Raw genomic sequence first — 12,552 nt, forward strand, 5'->3', positions numbered from 1 at the left:
ATATATAGCATTGTAAAAAAACATTTATAACTGTACATTTCCTTCTTAATATAAGGAGAGTCCACGGCTTTATTCCTTACTTTTGGGAAATACTAAACCTGGCCACCAGGAGGAGGCAAAGACACCTCAGCCAAAGGCTTAAATACCTCTCCCACTTCTCCTATCCCCCAGTCATTCTTTGCCTTTCGTCAAAGGAGGATGACAGAGAAGTGTCAGAAGATTTTGGAGGGATATATGCCTTTTGATATGGAACTGGAGTTTTAAGTAGTTTTGTCAGCCTCTCATTGAGAGCATTGACGAAAGTTAGAGTCTGGAGATGCAGGGAGAGTCTTCCCATCCAGACTACCTGCTAGCAGCTCCTTAAGCAACCAGTGTTGACGAGTTTCACTGTCTGCTTTCTTCACTCAAGTCCATGTCAGGAGCGATGCTACAAGACTGTCACACTTGAGATGCTGTGTTTCTGTTCCACAGCACGGATTCTGGTAAGATCGTTTCAATTTTTACTTATGTTAAAATTGCTGAAGACTGGGTCACAGTGTGACTCCTTTTATTTTTATAGAATCATGGGTTAATATCTCCTGAGGGAGGTTATTGAACAGTGGGGATTAATCAAATGTGTTACTTTGATTTTATGCTGCTTTATGTGTGAGATTTATTTTTGGACTCATAGACGGAACATACCGGTGTTTACTTTCGCTTTGAACGCTTGTAGCTTGGTGCACTTTTTCTCATAGCAGGGGCAGTCCTGCATTGCACACCACGTGACCGGTGTGGTCACACTTTTGTTTTCTCTTTCCTGACCGAGCTAGCTGTCGGAGAGGTTGCTTGGGTTTAGGAGGTTGTGAGTTCCCCAGTCATTGGGGGTATAAAGGTGCCGTTTTTGTGAGAAATAAAAAGTTAATTTATTTGTATCCTACTGTTAGCACAAACTATGGAGGATCCTGATATTCTTGAGGGTGCTCCCTCTATTCCTAATAGTAATACCTGTCTATATTGTGAGGAGGCCTTGGTGTGCCCGCCCTCTCAACTATGTTCCATATGCATCAACAAGGTTATTATGTCTAAGAAGGTTAACCTCTTTAGTACTACTGAGCCGTCCACCTCTGAGGACTTGCCATCAGTCATCTCCATTGTCACATGCAGCTCCTGTAAAACGCCTGATCCACCGTCTGGAGGGAGCCTTTTACCATCAGACTTTACCGCGCAGTTAAAGACGACTGTGTCTGAGGCCCTTAGTGCTTTACCTCTCCCTGCCAAGCGCAAGCGAAAGGTTAAACATAGCACTCCGTTCCAGGGGACATGCAGTGATTTACTTGATTTGTCTGCCTTTCAAGTATCCCAGGATGGGTCACACTCGGAGTCTTCAGAGGGTGAAATTTCTGGATCGGAGTCTGCTCCCTCTAAGCCTCCGGCTGCGGAGGAGCCAGCCTTTAGATTTAAAATTGAACACTTACGTTTTCTTCCAAGTTGCCTGATGAACCTTTGATCTCTAAATTAGACAGAGTGTACGAGGACAGGGTAGCGCCGCTAACTTTTCCTGTACCTGTAAAAATGGCGAACATTATTAGGAACAAATTGGATCTTCCTTTTCCCCTTAATCTGCCTTTAAAAAATTATTTCCGGTCCCGGACTCTCAGCTGGAGTTGTGGGGTTCCGTCCCTAAGGTCGATGGTGCTATCTCCACCTTAGCTAAGCGTACTACTATCCCTCTGGAGGATAGTTCATCTTTCAGAGAGCCAATGGATAAGAAGATGGAAACTTTTTTCAGGAAAATGTTTCAGCATACGGGATATTTATTTCAACCGGCAGCGGCTGTTGCCTCAGTTGCTGAAGCTGCGGCCTACTGGTGCGACTCCTTAGCAGATTTAATCGAGGTGGAGGGTCCCCTTGATGTTATCCAAGAAAGAATTAATGCTTTGAGAATTGCTAATTCTTTTATCTGTGATGCAAGCATGCAGATTATTTGCCTGAATGCTAAAATCTCTGGTTTCTCAGTGCAGACAGGTAGAGCGCTCTGGCTGAAGTCCTGGTCTGCGGACATGATTTCTAAGTCTAGACTACTTTCCCTCCCCTTTAATGGAAACATTTTATTTCCACGGTTACAGGGGACAAGGGTGCCTTCCTACCAAAGGATAAAAATAACAAATCTAAGGGACAAGGATCTAATTTTCGTCTTTTTTGTTCTGAAAAATCCCAACATCAGCAGTCCTCTTCTAAGCCCGAGCAAACCAAGAGCACTTGGAAGCCGGCTCAATCCTGAAATAAATCCAAGCAGAACAAGAAGCCCGCCGGGTACAAGTCGGCATGAAGGGGCGGCCCCCGATCCAGAGCTGGATCGTGTAGGGGGCAGACTGTCGCTGTTTTCAGACGCTTGGTCCAGGGACGTGCAGGCTCGGTGGGTCCTGGAGGTCATAGCTCAGGGATACAAGATAGGTTTCAAATCTCATCCACCCAAGGGCAGATTTCTCTCTCAAGCCTGTCTTTAAAACCAGAAAAGAGGGAATACTTTCTGGGGTGTGTGCAGGATCTGTCCTCCTTAGGGGTCATTTTCCCAGTTCCTATCGTAGAGAGAGGTTTGGGATACTACTCAAACCTGTTTGTGGTCCCAAAGAAGGAGGGAACTTTCCACACAATTCTGGACCTAAAGTGCTTAAACAAGTTTCTAAATGTCCCCTCGTTCAAGATGCAGACAATCAGGTCCATTCTTCCTCTAGTTCAGGAAGGACAGTTCATGACCACTATTGATCTGAAGGATGCCTACCTTCACGTTCCAATCCACAGGGACCGCTTCTAGTTCCTAAGGTTTGCGTTCCTGGATCAGCACTTCCAGTTCATTGCGCTTCCGTTTGGTCTAACCACGGCCCCAAGAATCTTTACAAAGGTTCTAGGGGCTCTCCTGGCCGTCACCAGAACCCAAGGTATAGCAGTAGCTCCCTACTTGGATGACATTCTGGTTCAAGCACCATCCTTTTGTCTAGCGGAGGACCATTCACTATCTCTTCTCTCACTTCTTCGATCACATGGATGGAAGATAAACTTAGAGAAGAGTTCTCTTATTCCAAGCACCAGGGTAGAATTCCTGGGTACTATAATAGATTCAATATCCATGAGGATATTTCTAACCGACCAGAGACAGTGCAAGCTTGCTTCAGCATGTCTTACCCTCCAGACCTCCTTAAGACCATCTGTGGCTCAGTGTATGGAGGTAATTGGTCTCATGGTGTCCAGAATGGACATAATCCCCTTTGCCAGGTTCCGTAATATAACCTCGGTGGCTTACATCAACCATCAGGGGGGAATGAGAATCTCCATAGCGATGAGGGAAGTACCTCGGATTCTGGAGTGGGCAGAGGCCCATGGCTGTTCGCTGTCAGCGATCCACATTCCTGGTGTGGACAACTGGGGAACGGATTTTCTCAGCAGACAATCCTTTCATCCGGGGGAATGGTCTCTCTATCCCGAAGTGTTTGCGGATATATGCTACATGTGGGGGACGCTGGAGATGGATCTCTTGGCGTCTTGTCTCAATACCAAACTACCCAGATATGGGTCGAGATCCAGGGATCCTCAGGCGCAGCTTATAGATGCATTAGCAGTGCTTTGGAGGTTCTATCTTATCTACCTGTTTCTGCCATTACCACTCCTTCCTCAGGTAGTGGCCTGCATCAAGCAGGAGCAGGCATCAGTAATACTGATTGCTCCATCGTGGCCGCGAAGGACGTGGTTCGCGGATCTAGTGAGGATGTCATCTTCCCCTCCATGGAAGTTACCATGTCGCAGGGATCTGCTGGAACAAGGTCCTTTTGTTCATCAAAATCTAGATTCTCTGAAGCTGACTGTGTGGAGATTGAACGCTTAGTCCTTGCCAAGAGAGATTTTTCTGAGATAGTTATTGATACTCTCATTGAAGCTCGTAAGCCGGTTTCTCATTGCATCTATCATAATGTGTGGAGAACCTACTTAATCTGGTGTGAGGAGTGTGGATTTCCTTGGCATAAAGTTAAGGTTGCCAGGATCCTGTTGTTTCTCCAGGATGGTCTGGAGAAGGGTCTTTCAGCCAGTTCCCTGAGGGGACAGATTTCGGCCTTGTCTGTTTTACTGCACAAGAGGCTCTCTGAGCTTCCAGATGTTCAGTCTTTTGTTAAGGCTCTGATTAGGATCAGACCTGTGTTCAGATCTTCGGCTCCCCCTTGGAGTCTGAATCTGGTTCTTAAAGTTTTGCAATGGGCTCCGTTTAAGCCTATGCATGAAATTGACATTAAGTTGTTGTCCTGGAAAGTTTTTTTCTACTGTCTATTGCTTCAGCGCGCAGAGTTTCTGAGATTGCCACCTTGCAATGTGAGCCTCCTTATCTGGTGTTCCATTCGGATAAGGCTGTCCTACGTACTAAGTTAGGGTTTCTCCATAAAGTCGTGTCAGACCGCAACATCAATCAAGAGATTGTGGTCCCTTCCTTGTGTCCTAATCCTTCTTCTTCGAAGGAATGTTTACTTCATAATTTTGATGTGGTTCATGCCTTGAAGTTTTATCTGCAAGCTACTAAGGATTTTAGACAAACTTCTTCCTTGTTTGTGGCATATTCTGTGAAGCGTAAGGGTCAGAAGGTTTCTTCGACTACCTTATTTTTTTGGTTGAGGAGTCTTATCCGCTTAGCTTATGAAACAGCGGGACATAGACCTCCTCAGAGAATAATGGCTCATTCTACTAGAGCAGTGGCTTCCTCTTGGGCCTTTAAGAACGAGGCCTCTATGGATCAGATTTGTAAGGCGGCTACCTGGTCCTCCTTACACACTTTTTCTAAATTTTACAAGTTTGATATTTTTACTTCAGCTGAAGCAGCATTCAGGAGAAAGGTTTTACAGGCTGTGGTGCACTCAGATTAGGGTTCGCCCCTATATTTGTCCCTCCCGTTATCATTCAGTGTCGTCTAGAGCTTGGGTATAAGTTTCCCAACAGTAAGGAATGAAGCCATGGACTCTCCTTATATTAAGAAGGAAAACATAAATTATACTTACCAGATCATTTTATTTCCTTCTGTATAAGGAGAGTCCACGGCTCCCACCCGTGTTTCTCCAATGGGCAGCCCCCTAAATTATGTTTTTCTTCTGGCACTTTTTATACCCTGATATTTCTCCTACTGTTCCTTGTTCCCTCGGCAGAATGACTGGGGGATAGGGAAAGTAGGAGAGGTATTTAAGCCTTTGGCTGGGGTGTCTTTGCCTCCTCCTGGTGGCCAGGTTCAGTATTTCCCAACAGTAAGGAATAAAGCCATGGACTCTCCTTATACAGAAGGAAATTAAATTATCTGGTAAGCATAATTTATGTTTCATTTTAGCAAAATCTATAATATTTTCCAGTCCAGTGAGATACATTTTTTTTATTATTTTTCTTCCTATCTTCTTTGCTGTGACCAGTTAAAGGGACTGTACTGTAAAATTGGTTCCTGGTTAATGTATTTCCAATAACTTCTTATATCAGTTGCAGAGTTTAAAATGTAAGGAATTGCTCCTTTAGGTTTATTTCTTTCATAAGGAGGTGAGAATCCACAAGCCATTACTCCTGAGATTCATCTCCTGGCCACTAAGAGGAGGCAAAGATTCCCAAAACTCCAAGAGTACTTAACCCCTCCCACTCTCTGGTATGCTAGTCTTATCTTTGCCTCCACAGGAGGAAGGTAAAGAATTTAGGTGCTTCAAATTCTTTGTTGAGAGGGGTCCTCATACCAATTTGAGGCCTATTTTCCCCTCAGAGAGCTGATACTGATAAGGGGAGTTTGGAGTATTGGGCAGTGACACAATTACACCCAGTGAGGAGTTAGTCAAAATCCTGCCATAGGTGTCATGTGGACCGGTCCCTTAGCCTCCTCCTGTTGGGTTTTTTATATAATCCACACTTAGATCTTCTTATGTAATGTGCCAAGTACTGGAGGCGGTTATTTCTGCACCTGTCAAGCACAGTGTAGTGAGTGCTTCTTCAAGTTAGTGAGTACATTTCTCTTGTAAGGTGTATCCAGTCCACGGTTTCATCCTTTACTTGTGGGATATTCTCCTTCCTAACAGGAAGTGGCAAAGAGAACACACAGCAAAGCTGTCCATATAGCTCCCCCTCTAGCTCCACCCCCCAGTTATTCTCTTTGCTGGCTCTAAGCAATAGGGTCCCTCTCGGGAGGGTAAAGTGAATGTGGTGTTAGAATTGTAGTTTTTATTTTCTACAAGTAAAAGTTTGTTATTTTAAATGGTACCAGTTTGTACTATTTACTCTCTAGCAGAAAAGAGATGAAGATCTCTGCAGAGAGGATGATGATTTTAGCATGTTGTAACTAAAATCCACTGCTGTTCCCACACAGGACTGAGGAGTACCAGAAAACTTCAGTTGGAGGGAACGGTTTGCAGATTAGACTGCAATAAGGTATGTTTAGTCATTTATTTCTAGACAAGACTGTGATAATGCTAGAAGAGACTGACAAGATCCCCATGAGGGAAGGGTAAGCTTTATTCAGAAACTAAGTATGGAATTACAAGCTTATATAACAGGGGTAATTTATGCTGGTTGACACAATTTTATGGCAAGTTGACACTTTTTTAAGGCAAACGATTTTACTAATACATATCGTTTTTTGAGACACTTTGAAGGTCCCTTTGGGTTTCTTTCAGGGGTTGTTACCCACATGGCTAATATTATCACTCTTGGGAGTATTTCAGCACCGGAGTAAGGGGCCTAATTTCGCGCCTCGGATGTGCAATTGTTTGACTAGATCTTCAGGCTGTGTTCACATGGAGGCTCCTGTTACAGTTTGAGGACCCATTAGAAGCTTTTTCCCCATACATCTGACTCCTAAGGGAAGGTAGGGTCACAGCAGAGCTGTGGCAAGGTGCTAAAGTTGTTTTCACCGGTCTGTTAACTTATTAGTGATCCGGTTTGGACATTAAGGGGTTAATCGTTTTAATTGCTAGTTGTGCAATCTTACCAATGCTTTAGGTACATACTGTGAAAATTTCAGAAAGTTTGGTGCATTTTTCACTGTTTTGGAAAATTGTGTGCCTTTTTTATTTCTTAAAGGCACAGTAACGTTATTTTGCAAAGTGTATTTTTGCTTAATTAAACTGATTTCTAAGCCTGTTTGTCTTACTACTAGTCTGTTAAACATGTCTGAGTCCAAGGAAAATCCTTGTTCAATGTGTTTAGAAGCCATGGTGGAACCCCCTCTCAGAATGTGTCCCACTTGTACTGATATGTCTATACACTTTAAAGATCATATTGTTGCACTTAAAAATGTGGCCCAAGATGATTCTCAGACTGAAGGTAACGAGGGTAGCCCGTCAACCTCTCCCCAAGTGTCACAACCAGTTACGCCCGCTCAAGCGACGCCTAGCACCTCTAGTGCGTCTAACTCTTTTACCTTACAAGAATTAGCGGCAGTCATGGATAATTCCCTCTCAGTATTCTTATCTAGACTGCCCGTGTTACCTGCAAAGCGCGATAGCTCTGTTTTAAGAACAGATTATGAGCATCCTGACGCTTTAGTAGCTGTATCCGATATACCCTCACAACGCTCTGAAGTGGGGGCGAGGGATTTGATGTCTGAGGGAGAAGTTTCCGATTCAGGAAAGGTTTCTCCTCAGACAGATTCAGATACATTGGCTTTTAAATTTAAACTAGAACACCTCCGCTTATTGCTCAGGGAGGTATTAGTTACTCTGGATGACTGCGACCCTATGGTGGTTCCAGAGAAATTGTGTAAAATGGACAAGTACCTAGAGGTCCCTGTTTACACTGATGCGTTTCCGGTCCCTAAGAGGATTGCGGATATCGTTACTAGGGAGTGGGATAGACCAGGTGTTCCCTTTGTTCCCCCTCCTGTTTTTAAGAAAATGTTCCCCATATCTGACCCCATGCGGGACTCGTGGCAGACGGTCCCTAAGGTGGAGGGGGCTGTTTCTTCACTTGCTAAACGCACAACCATACCAATCGAAGACAGTTGTGCTTTTAAAGACCCTATGGATAAAAAGTTAGAGGGTTTACTTAAGAAAATTTTTGTTCAACAAGGTTTTCTTCTCCAACCTATTGCGTGCATTATTCCTGTAACTACTGCAGCTGCTTTCTGGTTCGAGGCGCTGGAAGATGCGCTCCAGACGGAGACCTCTTACGAGGACATTATGGATAGAATTAAGGCTCTAAAGCTGGCTAATTCTTTTATCACAGATGCCGCTTTCCAACTAGCTAAGTTAGCTGCAAAAAATTCAGGTTTCGCCATTTTGGAGCGTAGGGCGCTATGGCTATGTGTCCTGGTCGGCCGATGTGTCGTCAAAATCCAAGCTCTTGAACATCCCTTTCAAAGGAAAGACCCTCTTCGGGCCTGAATTGAAAGAGATTATTTCAGAAATCACTGGGGGTAAAGGCCATGCTCTCCCTCAGAACAAGTCCTTTAAGACAAAGAATAAACAAAATAATTTTCGTTCCTTTCGGAATTTCAGGAGCGGTCTCGCTTCATCCTCCCCTGCTGCAAAGCAAGAGGGTAATGCTTCACAACCCAAGGCAGCCTGGAAACCTTACCAGGGCTGGAACAAGGGTAATGTGAAAAAGTGAAGTTAAGCGCTCAAAGCACGGGTATATCTAGGAGATGTGTATTTAAATAAAGGGACCAGTGTCCAGTATGTAATCAGCGAAAAAATATATTCATCAAAGTATTTATATGTGATAATATATAGGAAGGAATATATATATTTGTACCAGAACAGAGACAGAGGCGTATCCTTTGTTGAAGAACTTGGCGGTCGCAAGTAGTGACTAAGGAATTCTTTGGTTTAGGATGAGGTGGTCGTTAGTAACGACTTGCGGATTTTTTAGGATAAGTAAGATGGTCTTTGCGGTCGCTGGTAGCGACTGGGTTATCCTTTGTTGAGGAACTTGGCGGTCGCAGGGAGCGACTAGGAAATTCTTAGGAGACAGTCGGTTTTGTGGTCGCTAGTAGCGACTAGGAGTTTCTTTGTAGCAAGGTTGGTGCCAAACGGCACAGCAGTTGGTGGAGTTAGTTGTCAGTTGGTGCCAGCATGCACATAGAAATGATGGATAAAATCAATAGCATAAAACACAGTGTCAGGTCAACGCGTTTCGCCCACAGGCTTTATCATGTCTTGATAAAGCCTGTGGGCGAAACGCGTTGACCTGACACTGTGTTTTATGCTATTGATTTTATCCATCATTATTGTTATCTGTTAACAATTTTATGCTTCAAAGGACTTTCCATTTGAATTTCTATGTGCATGCTGGCACCAACTGACAACTAACTCCACCAACTGCTGTGCCGTTTGGCACCAACCTTGCTACAAAGAAACTCCTAGTCGCTACTAGCAACCACAAAACCGACTGTCTCCTAAGAATTTCCTAGTCGCTCCCTGCGACCGCCAAGTTCCTCAACAAAGGATAACCCAGTCGCTACCAGCGACTGCAAAGACCATCTTACTTATCCTAAAAGATCCGCGAGTCGTTACTAACGACCACCTCATCCTAAACCAAAGAATTCCTTAGTTGCTACTTGCGACCGCCAAGTTCTTCAACAAAGGATACACCAGTCGCTACCGGCGACTGCAAAGACCAACCTACACTTCTTAAAAGATCCTCAAGTCGTTACTAACGACCACCTTATCTTCAACTGGAAGGATCTGTATATTTCTCCTAGTCGCTGTTTGCGACCGCCAAGTTCTTCAACAAAGGATACACCAGTCGCTACCGGCGACCGCAAAGACCAACCTACACTTCTTAAAAGATCCTCAAGTCGTTACTAACGACCACCTTATCTTCAACTGGAAGGATCTGTATATTTCTCCTAGTCGCTGTTTGCGACCGCCAAGTCCTTTAACAAAGGATAAACTAGTCGCTACTAGCGACCGCAAAGACCCATTTCTAAATTTCAAGATCCTGCTAGTCTTTCCTCACGACAACAAAGCTATCATCTTTCGTGAGCGCAAAGATTATCTTTAGATCCCCCAGGATTTCCTTACAGATTTAGGAATAGGGGTTGCCACGGCAACATCACCTACCATTTTAAAACGTCACGTCACCTTTACACAAAAAGGCGCCCTTTTCTCTCATCCAGTAACGCCAACCACCATATACAGGCAATTTAAGCCTACAACTGGACAGTTACTTTCTTGTCACTTGGCAAGTCAATATCTTGGGACATCAGTACATTTTTCGCTAAAGCGCAAGTACTTTTTCATATTGTTCTTTTATGCTTATTTTATGTATCTATACATTTATTAAGGGAGACGTCCCTTTGTTTTACATTGTATCATTTTGTATCATTTTAGACATCTTGACACCTCTGTTTTATTAGTATAATAAATTGCCTTGGAAATTTTCCATTTGAACTATATTTACGCCTCTGTCTCTGTTCTGGTACATATATATATAGTCCTTCCTATATATTATCACATATAAATACTTTGATGAATATATTTTTTCGCTGATTACATACTGGACACTGGTCCCTTTATTTAAATACACATCTCCTAGATATACCCGTGCTTTGAGCGCTTAACTTCACTTTTTCACATTGCTTTTGCCACTTTGTATTCTTGGAGGGGAATTCACTAGTTAAGCTGGGTACTGTCCTTTAGCGCCTATAATTTCCTTTTTTCTACGTATTGCTTTCCCCTGGAACAAGGGTAAACAGGCCAAAAAGCCTGCAGCTGCCACCAAGGCAGCATGAAGGGGTAGCCCCCGATCCGGGACCGGATCTAGTAGGGGGCAGACTCTCTCTCTTCGCTCAGGCCTGGGCAAGAGATGTACACGATCCCTGGGCATTAGAGATTGTATCCCAGGGATATCTTCTAGAATTGAAGGACTCCCCTCCAAGGGGAAGGTTCCACATTTCTCGTCTGTCTACAGATCAGACAAAGAAAGAGGCGTTTTTTACGCTGTGTAGAAGATCTACATACAGTGGGAGTGATCCACCCAGTTCCAATTGCAGAACAAGGGCTGGGTTTTTACTCAAATCTGTTTGTGGTTCCCAAAAAAAAAAGGAACTTTCAGACCAATCCTGGATCTCAAAATTCTAAACAGATTCCTCAGAGTCCCATCATTCAAGATGGAGACCATTCGGACAATCTTACCAATGATCCAGGCAGGTCAATATATGACTACCGTGGATCTAAAGGATGCGTAGCTGCACATTCCTATCCACAAAGATCATCACCAGTTTCTCAGGTCCTCTTTTCTGGACAAGCATTATCAGTTTGTAGCTCTTCCCTTCGGGTTGGCCACTGCTCCCAGAATTTTTACAAAAGTGCTAGGGTCCCTCCTGGCGGTTCTAGGACCGCGGGGCATAGCAGTGGCGCCTTATCTAGACGACATCTTAATTCAGTCGCCAACTTTCCAAAAAACCAAGTCTCACACGGAAATTGTGTTAGCCTTTCTAAGGTCTCACGGGTGGAAGGTGAACATCAAAAAGAGTTGTCTCTCCCCCCTCATAATTGTTCCCTTTCTAGGAACTTTGATAGACTCAGTAGAAATGAAAATATTTCTGACGGGGGTCAGAAAGTCAAAACTCTCAACTACTTGCCGAGTCCTTCACTCCATTCCTCGGCCATCTGTCGCTCAGTGCATGGAGACAATCGGACTAATGGTAGCGGCAATGGACATAGTCCCTTTTGCTCGAATACACCTCAGGCCACTGCAACTATGCATGCTCAAACAGTGGAATGGGGATTATGCAGATTTGTCCCCTCAAATACAGTTGGACCAGGAGACCAGAGATTCTCTTCTCTGGTGGTTGTCTCAGGATCACCTGTCGCAGGGAATGTGTTTCCGCAGACCAGAGTGGATCATCGTAACGACCGACGCCAGCCTTTTGGGCTGGGGTGCAGTCTGGGACTCCCTGAAAGCTCAGGGCTTATGGTCTCGGGAAGAAGCTCTCCTCCAGATAAACATTCTGGAACTGAGGGCGATATTCAACGCTCTTCAGGCATGGCCTCAGCTAGCTGCGGCCAAATTCATCAGATTTCAGTCGGACAACATCAAGACTGTAGCTTACATCAACCATCAAGGGGGGACAAGGAGTTCCCTAGCAATGATGGAAGTAACCAAAATAATCAGGTGTGCGGAGGACCACTCTTGCCACCTCTCAGCAATTCACATCCCAGGAGTAGACAACTGGGAGGCGGATTTTCTAAGTCATCAGACTTTTCACCCGGGGGAGTGGGAACTCCACCCGGAGGTGTTTGCCCAACTGACCCAGCGATGGGGCACTCCAGAGTTAGATCTGATGGCGTCCCATCAGAACACCAAACTTCCTCTCTACGGGTCCAGGTCCCGGGATCCCCAGGCGGTGCTAATAGATACTCTAGCAGCGCCTTGGTCCTTCAATCTGGCCTATGTTTTCCCACCGTTTCCTCTCCTCTCTCGTCTGGTCGCCAGAATCAAGCAGGAGAAAGCTTCGGTGCTTCCGATAGCGCCTGCGTGGCCACGCAGGACTTGGTATGCAGACCTGGTGGACATGTCATCTGTCCCACCTTGGACTTTGCCAATGAGGCAGGACCTTCTCATACAAGG

The 12,552-nt window shown here is 44.7% G+C and overlaps 1 protein-coding gene across 3 annotated transcripts in view; it reads left to right on the top strand.

The window, feature by feature from the left end:
• Nucleotides 1-12,552, top strand: part of RASA3 (RAS p21 protein activator 3) — a 580,390-nt gene that overhangs the window by 523,319 nt on the left and 44,519 nt on the right. The window lies entirely within an intron of this gene.

Source organism: Bombina bombina, chromosome 3 (genome assembly GCF_027579735.1).
Source record: "Bombina bombina isolate aBomBom1 chromosome 3, aBomBom1.pri, whole genome shotgun sequence".
NCBI lineage: Eukaryota > Metazoa > Chordata > Amphibia > Anura > Bombinatoridae > Bombina > Bombina bombina.